We start from the raw sequence: 13,592 nt of genomic DNA, 5'->3' as shown, positions 1-13,592 counted from the left end.
TTTGTGGCCCCATAGGTACCCACCACATCACCATGGCTTTTCTCTTGAACATTGAATAATGAGCCATCAAAAGAGTTGACGTCTTTGAGTGATGGTGTTGGGGAAGAACACGGAAAGTTCCATAGACAGTTGTCAGAAAGCCAACAAGCCTGTCTTGGAAGAAGCATGGCCAATCTGCTCCTTGGAACACTTTGCTCACATACTTTGGACAAGTTACCAGGTGAGACTGCTCCTTAGAAGAAGACATCATGCTTGGTAAAATAGGGGTCAGCAAAAAAGTGGAAGAATCTCAACGAGATAGATGAACACGGTCGTTGTAGCCAGGGGCTCAAACATAACAGTCCCGAGGATGACACGGGACCAGGTGTCGTGTGGTTGTCCATAGGGTCCCCCTGGTTGTGATTGACTTAATGGTACCTGACAACAACAAACATCACAACATCAGAAGTGAACAGCGGATGAAAGACTAGACCTGTGATAAAAATCGGTGCATGCAAGTGGATAGCAGCCTCCCCCATCATCGTCAAAAATTAGAAGCAACCCAGAGGCCTTTCAGCAGGAGAACAGATAAACAAACTGTGGTCCATCTAGCCAAACACAAGAAGACCATGCCTACTGGGTGAACGCCGTAGCAACCCTCTAGGGCAGAGTAGAGCTGTCCCCCAGGGGTTCCCAGGGAAGCGGGCAGCCATAGCTTCCTGCCACAGAGGTGGAGAGTGGGCTTGAACAGCAGTGGGTTGCTACTCTCGCTCCCTTATTTCCAAATAATGAAGTGTTAACTTGGAGAGGAGAAGCAAAGAGCTACATGCAAAGAACTCAAAGCAAAGCCACTGCCATGGAGTGGGGTCCGAGACATGGTGACCCTGTGTGGAGTTCCCCAGGTATTACATTGCAGGGGAGAAGACAGCCTCATCTTTTTTCCCAGGACAGGCGGTCGAGTCTGACCCTCTGATCTTGCAGTTAGCAGTCCAGTGTTCACCCAGCCATGCCGGCAGGGCCAATGTGCACTGCAAGCCACTAAGTGAAAGAAGCCAGTCTGAAGAAGTCACAAGGGCTCAAAAGACCGAGTCTGCTAACCTCCCCTCACCAAACGAACATCAGACCAGAAATGGAGATGTCTTCAGACTTGGAAAACAGATATTTTGCATGCTGTTCAAAGCAGCTTTAATTACTCCTCAGTGCCACCGACCTAGAGGATCAAAAACGCAGCATCTGCTCAAAAGAGAAGAGACAAAACAAGCCCCACTGCCATGGCATTGATGTCTGCTCAGAACGAGGCTGTACGACCGAGGAGATCTGGCCCTGTGGATGTCCTAGGCTGTCCCTCCTTCCTGGAACAGAAATCCTTGTCTTCCTCCCTGGGAGAGGCTGGTGGGTTTGAGCTGCTGACTCGGGGTTAGCAGCACAACAGGGAACGCTAAAGATAAGGAGAAGCAGTGAAGGACAGACAGGAACAGGGGTCCCAGCAAGAAGGTGGGAATTATGCATTTGCATTGAGGGGATGGTAACCCAAGTCGGGAAACAAACAAAACACACTGCTATGGGGTTGATGCCGACTCAGGGCAACCCGATGGCACAAGATAGGGCTGTCGCTGTGACTTCTGAGACTGTAACTCTTGTTGGGGGTAAAATACTCCATCTTTCTCCCAAGGAGCCACTGTGGAGTCGAACTGCTGACCTTGCAGTTAGCAGGCCAACGTGTCACCCACTATGTCAACAGGGCCCCTGGTTAAGATCGTGAATGGAAAATGAATGTGAACTGTGCATGTTCACCTAAACCACAATCAAGAAAGAAGTGGGGGTGTGGGTGTTAAGCAACACACAGGAACATGACCTCAAAGTATTGGAACAGGGAGGACAGCAATGAGTGACACTGGGGACAACAAGGCCGCACAGAGAATGAATCTAGTCGCATTGCATAAGCGGTCCAGGGAGCTTTGCGTTCTAGCAGACCGGCTTATTTGCATTTCTCCCAGGACCTCCCCAACAACTTTCCGAATCCAGTCTCTCCCTCAATTATGCAAAAGGTTTATGCCCGCTTCCTTTTCTCTGAATGCTGTGTGTGGATGTGTGTACATGTATGTGTGTGCACATAGGTGTGTGCACGCGTGTGCGGTGTGTGTGTGCTTCATGGAACAGATAAGGGGTCCTGCAGTGCAATGGTTAAGTGCCCCAACTGCAAACAAAAAGCTTGGCGATTGGAGCCCTTCTGGACCTGGAAAACTCCTCCCATCAAAATAAAAAGGAGACCTGCCCAGAAAACCCTACAGGGCCGCCTACTTTATCCTTCGGGGTTCTTACGAGTCAGAACCGGCTCAGCAGCATACAAAGACAACGTCGTTGCTGTTCTTAGCTGCCCTCGGTCCTGACTCGGTGACGTCATACCGACACCGGAAGGAAAGTCCGCAGAGGGGCTTCCCCCTTCCCCCGCCCCTCCTCGTTACCAAGCAGGATGGCCTGCTCCAGGAGAAAGGCCCAGCAAACCGACTAACCAGTCTCTGGAGCAGTTTCTCCCTCTGCTTTCCTGCCCCTGGGCTGGCGGGTGCAGCTGAGCAGCCCTAAGAAGGGTCCCGGGAGAGGGGAGGGGAAGGGTGGGGGTCACGAGGAGGCAGTGGCGGCCCACACTGCGAGAGACCCATCTCATCAAGGAGAGGAGTATGGTTTGAGAAACAAAAACAAAAATGAAACTCAGTGCCCCTGAGTCCTGTCTGACTTGGGGCGACCCTCCAGGGTAGGGTGGGAACTGCTCCGGTGGCTTTCCCAGACTGTAACTCTGTACAGGAGTAGAACGCCTCGCTTTTCTCCTAAGGAGCCACTGGAGGTTTTAAACTGCTGACCTTGTGGTCAGCCAACCAACCCACAACTACTATGCCACCAGGGCTTCTTAAGGATGGGCAAGGTTCAGCAAGTGACATCCCTCACACGTTCAGCCCCGTCTCCTGCGGGCAGCGGGTTTCCGCTGTTCTTGTTGCTGACAATGGCCAGTTGACCTTTCTAAACATATCCGCGCGAAAGGTGGACCTTGAATGGGGGAGACGGGAGATGAAGGCGCATTTGAATGGTGGTGCGGGGGGAGAATGTGGAAAGTCCCAGGGAGCGGGAAAAGGACAAACCACTCTGCCTGGGAAGAAGGGTGGCCAGTGCTCCTTAGAGGAAAAGAGGTCAAGACTTCATCTTACATACTGTAGACATGTGGTCAGCAGAGACCAGTTCCTGGACAAGGACATCATGTTTGGTAAAGAAGAGGGGCAGCGAAAAGCCAAAGGTCCACAAGGTGATGGGTTGAGATTGTGCTGGCAACAATGGGCTCACGCACAGGAACAATATTGAGGATGGTGCAGGACCTTGCAGTGTTTCCTTCTGTTGTGCTGTGGGTCGGAACCCACTCAAGGTCACCTAACAATAACACAAAACCCACCGCCTGGGCCAGCCTAGCTCTGGTGAGGGATGGGACACGATCACCATTTCAAATCCCAGAGGGTGACCCATGGGAAGCTTTTAGGGGAGCTTCCCATAGGTTCCCAACCTTATTTGCCTGGTCACCTGACACAAGTGGCTATGGGTCTTGATAGTGTAGGTTGTAGTGGGTTGTATTTTCTGCTGTGTTAATACACAGCATTGCTGTGTCATGTTCTAAATGCATGGCACCAACTGAATGGAAGTTCACTTAGAGCAGAAACCTGGGAGAAAGAGGAGGCTCTCTACTTCCCAAAACAGTTACTGACCAGCAATGCTCAGGGGCAGTTCTACTCTGTTCTATATGATCGATATGAGTAGGAATTGCCTCAATGATAGTGAGTTAGTTGAGAAGGTATTTTGCATTATTCTTCTTCTCAAGAATTGTTTTCTTATTAACATAACCCAACCCACTGCCCTAAAGGCCAGAGCAAATAGTCCATTAGTCAACGCCCCGCTGACATTTAAACACTTCTGTAATGCAGCCCATCATCCAAGAGAGAGTGTGAGCATCTGCTTCTGCAGCACCCCCCGCCCCCAGCCCCGGATCATCCCAGCCCCCCTTAGGAGGCTGGAATCGCCTACTTTGGAAAATACTGTGTCTAGACTAAGACACACTGTGAAGAAAGGCTTGGTGTTTCACATTGCCCAAATGAGTCAAGTCAAATCGTATGAATCACAAGAGCATGCTCGTGCTGAAAGCGGAGAGAAGGGGAGTGATTGCAGAGTAGCTGCAGTAATGGAGTCAAACATTCCGTTGGACCAGGAGGTGGCCCAAGACACAGCGTTTCCTCCTGATGTAAATGATGTCACCATGCATTGGCAGCGGACAGTCAAAACAGCACGTCTGACATACACTTGAAGCACCCTAGGTTCCAAAACCTCACGTCCCCAAGAGGAGTCCAACAATCCTACTGCTGCCCTGTCATGAGCCTTCTACAGTCAGCATCATTGCATGAGTTTCATGAGTCTGAAGAGGACTTCATAGATTGGTACCGGACATTTGGGCTAATATTGGCCTTATGGACTTGGTCTGGACTGGGCGGGGATGTTTTCTCAATCAATATTCAATTGCTCTTGTATATAAAGCTCTTTCTTATGCACATATGTGTGTCCATGGGTTTGTTTCTCTAGTCTTCCCAGACTCACACAAAGACACATGAGCAAACATGAGAACTGACCCCTACACTCGGCACCATCATGCACAGCTCCCTGCCCACAGGAAACATATCTTAGATGCACATAGCAATTTCAGAGATGACGGTGGGGGGAGGGGAGGCATGGAGAGAACAGGGAGTGGTTTTCTGAAACTATACAGGCTAGAGAGATTCCTCACCCTCTTTAGAGAGATGTCTGTACCTCCGTGGATTTTAAATGGACACAAAGAAGGCGGTAGGGGTAGGGAGGGCTTGAGCTGCCTGGTAAGGGGAAAGGCCAGGCCTTGGGGCAGTGAGCCCAGCTCTGCCGGCAAGGCATGGAGGTCCCCATCCTGCAGCCAGATTAGCTCTGAGGAGGCAATTCCGGCTCTTGGGCCATCTGCTCCAGGCTGTGAAGCAGTAGGAGGTGGAGGAGAACCCCTGCCTGGACACCAGGGAGGACCCCGGCCACAAGCCAATCTGCTGGAAATCACCCCTTAAGATCCCTGAGCAATGACTCAGGTAGGTCATGGCCAAGTGCACGCTTGTTATTGATGCGTTGGCAGCCAGGCCTGGGCAGTGGTGCTGCACAGAGAGCGGAACTGTGGACGTGGAGGGAGCAGGCTGCCTCAGTGGGGCATGCATGGTGAATGCCAGGCCAGGAGATGGTAAGGAAGGCCAGCCAGCTTCAGAGAGAGCAAGAGGAGAGGCAGACAGAAAGACAGACAAAAAGAGATGCACAAAGAGGGAGAGAGACACAACTCACACACAGAGGAAGAGACAGATACACAGAGAGAGAGCTTGTCCCCTGGGAAGATGGAGGTGAAAATGTTACCCTGTAATGGGGTGCTTCCTCTCCCATCTGAGGTGGGTCTACTTACATTGTTGTACGTGTGTGAGCCCAGCATATAACCCACTCCAGGATTCAATTTGCTAGACCTTAGAAATGAGCGTGGAGAGATGGCCTTTCAAGTACTTTGGGCATGCTCTCGGGCAGGAACAGTCCTGGAGAAGTACCCCATGCCTGGTAGCGTAGAGGGTTAGTGACAAAGAGGAAGACCCTCACCAAGATGGACTGACACAGGGGCTGAAACAGCGGGCCCGGTCACAGGCCGGATTGGGAGGGAGGCACAGGGCTGGGCGGTGCTTCATTCTGTTGTACATTAGGGTTACCATGAGTCCAACCGACTGGGTGGCACCTACCACTATTCACAGTGTGGCTAATTTTATTCCCTCCAAGATGCGATCTTATAATTTTATCAAGGAATTCAGAGCCCAATGTCTGCCTGTCTATTATCATATCCCCAGCACCCAGCAAGCACACTGTGCAGTCATCTCCCTGTAGCTCTTGGTTAAAGAAGGGAGGGAGGCAGGGAGAAAGAACAGGATGACCAGGATAAGGATGTCAAACCTTGCTACAGTGTGCAAACTGAGCTGAAATGTACCAAGGCACATTCTTTCTTTTCTTTTCTTTTCTTTTCCGGATCATGGCTCCTCCTTAAACTGTATGTCTGCGCTCCAACGGGTCCCTTTGGAAGAAGTAAAGCAGGGATTGGCAGTCCGACTTTGGAAGCAGGAAACACACCTGGATTTTCTGACACCAACACTAACGTGGCTATGTTGAAACAGAGCGAGACCAAGCAGTTGATTCCTACCAAATGCCACCATCTTCCTCCAGAGCAGATCCCCGCTGGGCAGCTCTGTCCTTGAAGAAATCCCGTGAAGGACAGAGTGGTTTTATAACCAGTGATGGACTGCATTTCACTCTGGGTCAAGTGGCCCCATCACCCAGCAAATGGTCAACAGAAATGCCAGATCACCTGCCTTTGGGCAAACTCCTAGAATGGATCCATTTCAGTCTACCGGAAGTGGCCCGATGGCCCGGAAGTTGATTGAGGCGCACTGTCTTCCCCAGTGGTCCACCCTCACGGCAGCCATGAAACCTACTAGGCACATGAAGACTGGGCGGTAGTTCTCCCTTCATTATCCCCAGGGAGGAGTATTTCCTCGCTGTCCTTTCTAATTAGAAGAAAAGAGAAGATTGGATATTTGCCCACTGATCTGGGGCAGTAAATTCCTATCCCCTTTCATTTCTGGTTCCCCCTCCACCTTGGATGGCATTTGTAGATATGGAAGGACCATATCCTTAGACAAATTAACACTCATCCCTTCACAATGCTACATTAATTATCTCAGGGAAAAGGGTCTCCCCTAGCTTAGAAACATCAGCCCCAGTCCAGGGCTGGCTCCCAAAGTCATATCACACTACGAAAACACACAATCTGAACCATCTTCCCTGCCAATGCCCTCCTCCCACCCTCTTTCCATCACCAGCCCCCACCCAGACCTAAATGAGCACAATAAGGATTGATAGTGGAAAAGATAAAGTAATGGGAAGATTTAACATCACACCAAACAGATATCAAGAGACTAGGTGCCAAACAGCACCCCCCACGCTATCTACCCACTATCCTTTTCACTTACACAGCCTAGCAGTTTTCAGGAAAAGTTGCAGCCCAAACTTCAAAGGCATCGAAAGATAGAAGTGGTATGGAGGTAATTAGACCCGGGATTTTCTTTATTATAAGGAACAAAAGCCTTGGGTCTAAGCGCCCGTAGGATCAGGCAGCTCTAGTTGAGCAGGGTAATGCTAAGGCGCTTCAAGCTGCCATCAGCAAGCCCATCAACTTTTTATTCTTCCTGGCTCCACCCTGTCCTCCTCTCCACTTGCAAATGCAAACTCCCAGGTACTCAGGTATGGGGAGTGCAGGCTCTACCAAGAGGCTGGAAAGAATTCTCTTTGACGAGCCTGGATCTCCATGGCTTCCAGGTCTACCAGCTACTTCATGGTCTGGAGGGTATGAGATGTACCCACTCTCTCCTCCCACCACCCACAAGCCAGCTGTGACCCCCAGGATGAAAGCAACACCATAAAACATAAAACAAACAACCAAACAACCAAACTATGTCCTTAAATGTGAACCTTTTAATGTGCAGTATTTACGGCCCCATTACGGCAGGACTCAATCCTACAACAAGTAGTTCGTGGATAGAACAACTTCAGATAAGAGCTGAGGTTTGATGGAAAAGCTGGGTACCACTGCCAGCCAGCCTCCGCCCTCCAAGGGGCGTGCACGGGACCATGCACACGAGTTGTGGAGGGCAGGGGGCGCGGACCAAATTCTGCTGGCTTCACCAAAAAGAAGGTCCTTGTGTCCACGAGAAAGGCAGCCAGCAGAAAGTGCTTAGTTGCGGAAAACAAAACAAAACAACAACAGCAAATGACATTTCTGAAATGGACCTCAGCCTCTCAATAGGATGGGATTTCTTTCTCTGGTGACCAAGGTGCATCATGCATTGTGCTCACACACCCCGAGAAACCCGAGGGGCTTCAGAACGTTTGTGAGGGGAAATGGAAGTTTTGTAAGCCTTCCTGGCTAATGGGGTCATGAACTAGTCCAGGTGATTTTCCACCTGGCACAGTTAAGGGTGAGCTGGGGAGGGAGCAGCGGGGGACAGGGTGGGGGGCAGGCAGGCATCAGATTCCTTGTTGAGAACACCTTGTTGAGCAATAGGAAAACCAAGTCAAACCCCACCAACAACAAAGTGTCACCTTCGCACAGTGGTGATGGGCTTACACTCATGGAGATAAGGGTTTCCAGAGTCCATGAGCACAGGCCCACCTGGGAACCTTCTGCAGCAGAGCAGAAGGGAAAGGGGTCGAGCCGACAGCTGAGTTTGTGGGGAAGCTCAAAACTGCCCCATCTGGGGACCGCGATCAAAGACTCAGAAACATTTATGGCACAGAGGAGCGAAACCGGGCGTGGGGGCCACTTACTGAATGTGAAGTCCGATCAAGGAAGCCGTAAGCTCCACTGGCATGAGTTCTCTGGGCCGTCTCCTAGGGAAGCAGAGAAGAGACGGATTTAGTGTCGTGTCAGACAAAGTTTTCCTCTATTGTGCCACAGCACTTTCCTCTGTCTAACGGGAGTCCTTGCCAGAAGTAGACCCGGAATCACTCATGGCAACACCACGTGTGTATCAGGGGACAGCTGCTCTCTGTAGGGTTTTTGGTGGCTGCCTTTTGCATACGTAGATCACCAGGCCTTTCCTCCAAGCCACCTCTGGGTAGACTCAACTCTGCCACCTTTGGGTTAGCAAGAAGTATGTGAACCTTTGCATTCTATCACCTTGATAGCTGTTGTGTTGCTGCATAGAGTCTGGAATTGAAGCCCCAATTATGGGGGAGATGAGGAGGATGAAAAGGCAGACGGTGGCATCCTTAAATATATTCTCATGGAACCCTTTCCCTCCCCAGTTGACAAAACACACAAACACCAAAGCCAAGACCATGGGGTTGACTCTGAGTCATAGTAACCCTACATAATAGCCCTGACCCGTCGGAAGCCCCACTCTTTACAGGTGCAGTAAAGGGGCGGGTGAGTTTGAACGGCAAGTGTTACAGCTGACCCCACAGAGCCACTCAGACTCCTTCCACTCCCTCCTAAGGACATTGAATTGTTTCCCTCTGCTTTACGGAAGAGGTAGCATGGGCTGCTGGTTTCCCAGGAAACACAGGGTGGGGTTTGGATTTGAACTCAGGCAGCTGGAAAGGAAACTCACATCCCTCTGGTGGGAAGTGGGTGCTCTGCTGAGAGTTGCATGCAAGGAATGGCTGGAGATGACAGTGTGGCTTTCACCACCGCACGGAGTTAAGGTGAACCGCATGGGACCTACATTTGCTTCTGGCTCCCGGAAGCTGGGATGCCAGAATGCTCAATTCCATGGCAACCACAGTGACCGGATTTGGCAATGAATGGGAAGGTGATACCAGGCGTCCTGTCAACAGGATACATGTCACAAACAAGGGTCTCTTCACCCAGTCAGAAGGAGCCAGAACCATGCTCTTTAATATGTCGATGAACCAAGAGTAATCTGAAGTGTGGGGGACTCGCTGGTCATTAGAGGCCCATATTCTTCAGTGCGTTGATAGGGTCTCCCGCCAGAACAACTTAGGATTCCCCAACAGATCTGGAACGCATGTAAGGAGCCCTAAGGGGCTACAGGTGGGCAGTGACTTCCAAAAAAGAAGTTTACCTAGAAGAGATGGGATCTGTTCCAGGATTCTAGACCCTTGACCCAGAGTTCTTTCAGGGACCCTTGGAAGGTAGCTGATATCATTCATGGCCAGAGTTGAGGCACCAGTTAAAAAATGTCCAAGTTCAATTATAAATATGATTTGAAGATAAGGAGCCCTGGTGGTGTAGTGGCTATGTGTTGGACTGCCAACCTCAGGGTCTGCAGTTCAAATCCAGCAACCACTGACATGGGAGAAAGAAAGGATCCCTACTCCTGTGAAGAACATCACAGAGGCAGTTCGACTCTGTCCTACAGAGTCACTATGAGTTGGCATCGACTTCATCCCTGAATCAATCTATTCATCCATCCATTCATTCTATACATCCATCCCTCTATCTCTCCATCCGTCCATCTATCAGCTTTCTTTATATCCATCCATTCATTGTTCCTCCATCCTTGTATCCCAACATCCCCCCCTCCCCCCCCTCCATCTCACCCATTCAAGGCTCTGCTACCTGCTCGCTCTGTGACACGGAACAAATCCTTTAACTTTTTCAAGCCTAAGTTAGTTTCTGCAAGTGTTTCGTTGTTGTCACTGCTAAAACCTTGTGTTTTCTGTAATAAAAGGCATTTAAATGGAGAAACATTAAAACTGACCTCTATGGGTTTTCAGCCAATTAGTGGGACCCACGGGTACTGAGTGAGTCTCTGACAATGGGTTTGGTAGGTTGAGATTCAGATTCCCACAGCACGGCAGACCCCCACCAGATGGCAGCAGGTACCACGGGGTGGGGGGTGGGGGTGACATCTGCTTCCCACTGCTGCCCAACGCTCGCCCACTCTTAGGAGACTCAGGAACCCAGCAGGTAGATCTGCCCACTAGTATCCCCCAGGCCACCAATCATTCTTTCCCAGAGTAGCTAGTAGATTCGAACTACTGACCCTGAGCCTAACAGCCCAAGTCATAAGCCACTACAGCACCACATCCAGTCACCGCATCAACATCGTAGCAACCCTGCAGGTTCCTGTGGCTGTAATGCTTTAAGGAAGTAGAAAGCCTCGTCTTTCTCCCTCAGAGCGGCTGGTGGTTTCAAACTGCTGACTGTTGTAACCCACTAAACCTCAGAGGTGGGGACCCTAGGTGGTGACCTTTCGCCCACAAGTCACAGGAGTTTGCTTTGGGTTCAGCTGCTAAGGGCACTGATTGCTAGGTCTTTTTTCTCTGTTGGAGCCACTGTGTGCATGAGTCACCCAGGCGCCATTTGATCAGAACGACTCCCCTGGGTTGTGTCTTTAGGGATGAAATGCAATGGTGCCTGCGACTGACTCTCCAGCTTGCATTTAGCTCGCCATGTCTTTTACCCGCACTAAACAGCCATTAGTCTACCCACTGCCCGTGATGTGATTGCTCTCGCAGCCCACAGGAGCTCAAGGACAGGGCCGGTGGTGCTCCGAGCAAGACTTCCTCCCCGTCTCCTCCTAGAGAGAAGGAAGCGGACTTCTCCCCACCCCCAACCCCCCCAACGTTCCCAGGGACCTCTGAGAACCTAAAGATGTGACACTCCCCGCTGCCACCACCCCCACCCCTGTGTGAGGTTACTGTTGGTGTGTTTAATTTCCTGTCTTGGCCTTACAGGAGATTTCTAATGTTTGGGCTGTAGGGTATGTTCTGATTAAAAATAATCCTCCCAATTACGGTCTGGCATGGGAGCCCTGTCACCCGGCTCTGCCACTGGGCTCCTTGGCGTGTCTGCCAGCAGTAATTGTGTCTGCAGAGTCCAACTGCAAATGAAAACCCAAGGGGCACGTCGGGGTCCCCCAGCTCCTGGCCCACGCCGGATCTTTTAATTTGCACTGTCTGTCAAAGGCCTGTGTGTGCGCGCAGATGAAACCCCGGGCGCTCGGACGCCAGGCCAGGCGAAGCAAGGGCACCTCACGCTTCTTGGAGAAATTGCATCTGAGCCCACGAGGGCTGGCACAGACCGGGCATGATGCTGGGGCCAAGGGGCTGCTCTTTTCTTCTTTTTTATTTCTAGTTTTAATTCCAACTTGGGCGCAACTCAGTCTGCAAAAGGGATGCTAACTCCGGGGAAACGTCAAGGTATTTATCCGATTCTATTCGCTTCAACCAACTACACAAGTCAAGGTACTGCATTCGGAGGTGCAGTGGTCTGTAGCTTTGGGGATGAAACAGATGCCCATTGGCCCGATTCATTCTTTCTCTGGGAAATGGAAACTATGTGGGGGGAGAAAGAGGTGTATACCTTCTCCTGGGACCAGTCAGGAGTCGTGCTTCACACCAGAACCAGAAGGAAAAACACACAAATATCATGTTTCCCTTGAGTGCATTCTAATTCACAGGGAGCCCTGGCTTTGCCACCTCTGGTTTCTACATGATCACATTGCTAGGCCTTTTTTGATTCCCCAGGGACCTGCAGACAGGCTCATCCCTGCAGCTTGACGGTCAGCAGCCGAGAGCCGGGACCTCTTTCGTCATCCTCAACAACTGTGATTTCCCGTCTGCCTCTATGGATGCAGGGATTTAAGAACCCGCTGGAACCGGATCTAGCAAAGCCCAGCCAGAATCGAAATCCACTCCCGGCTGATTCTAAAGCTCACACTTTTAGCCAGCATTTAGTCTTGCCCCTCAGTACATAAAATAAAGCAAGAGCGGTTGACTGGTTCCTTGTCTTGTTTTGGCTGGGGGTTGTTGGAGCTCTATGCAAAAAAAGTCTTTGTTAGCAGAGGGGGAAGCCAGGGTGAGACCCTGACCCCCAAAGTGGCTCCCCAGAAATATGCTCCTTGCCCAGCAAAACCAAGGAGCCCTGGTGGCACTGCCAGTCATTCCTGGGGCTGGGCACTGAAACGGGGTGCTTCAAACCCTCCAGCCCCTCCACAGGAGAAATAGGAGGCTGTATGCTCCTGCAGAAAAAGATATTTTGGATGGGTTTATTTTTATTATTTTTAATGTATCATCTTCCTAAACAAGGGCAAGACAAAAACAAAGGCCTATCATCCAGATGGGGAAGAGCCTTGGGGCAGGGTTTGCCAAGACAGAGCTCTGGGAAGGCTGTGGAAGGTCAAGGGAAACTCACACCGATGTGGTTGGTGGGAAGTCAGAATATCAGAGTCCCAGGTGGGGGTTCAGGAATGGGAAGGAGGCCATGCTGAGCATACGTGCGCTGTGGTAAACAGAAGCACTTCCACGACTGGTCCAGGGTCGCAGGCAGTCAGGCTGGGACTCACGGCTGAGCACATGACCCAGGGGCTGCAAGACTGGCTGCAACCCAAACAGCCATGAGGATGGCGCAGCACCAGGTGCTGTGTCACTGCTGGAGCCAACTTGCTGGTACCAACGACAGCAGCAGCAGGAGCAAGCACAACAACCCGTGCACCGACTGTAACCCTCAGAACCCCAACGGCTTGGGGCACACCTGACTCTCTCCCATGGAGGAGCCACCGATTTACTCCCCCCAAGGAAAACCCAGTCCCTAAAACAAAACTACTGCCTGGAGACGATCGCTAAAATGAAATCTTCTGACCCAAACAGTCGGCTGAAGTCTCCTTTGAATGGAAACAACAGCAATAACCAATCGTTGGTCTTAAGATGTCACTTGTGTCTGCTTGAAGCCTGGTGCACCTTCAAAGAAGGATCGATGTGACCTCAAATTGACAGCAACCTCGGGATCACACAGGCTGATATGTTGTTCCATGTGGGCTTTGTTGCTTCTGAGCTAGACAGCCACATCCAATGGGTCACTGAAGACAAATGGGTGCATAAGCAAATGTGGCAAAGAAAGCTGACGGTGCCCAGCTATCAAAAAGTATAGCGTCTGGGGTCTTAAAGACTTGAAGGTAATCAAGTGGCTATCAAGCTCAGAAGCAACAAAGCCCACATGGAAGAAACACACCAGCCTATGC

The 13,592-nt window shown here is 50.8% G+C and overlaps 1 protein-coding gene across 1 annotated transcript in view; it reads right to left on the bottom strand.

Moving 5' to 3' along the window:
- RBFOX1 (RNA binding fox-1 homolog 1) overlaps window positions 1-8,490 on the bottom strand; it is a 1,294,183-nt gene extending 1,285,693 nt beyond the window's left edge. Inside the window, exon 1 of the mRNA XM_045284033.1 lies at window positions 8,431-8,490. The gene's annotated coding sequence lies outside the window, so the exon portion shown is untranslated. The remainder of the gene's footprint in view (window positions 1-8,430) is intronic.
- Window positions 8,491-13,592: the final 5,102 nt, after the last annotated feature.

Source organism: Echinops telfairi, unplaced genomic scaffold (assembly GCF_000313985.2).
Source record: "Echinops telfairi isolate 266 unplaced genomic scaffold, ASM31398v2 ScPeMD7_5;HRSCAF=22, whole genome shotgun sequence".
Classification (NCBI taxonomy): domain Eukaryota; kingdom Metazoa; phylum Chordata; class Mammalia; order Afrosoricida; family Tenrecidae; genus Echinops; species Echinops telfairi.
This window is presented reverse-complemented; position numbering and strand designations above follow the sequence as displayed.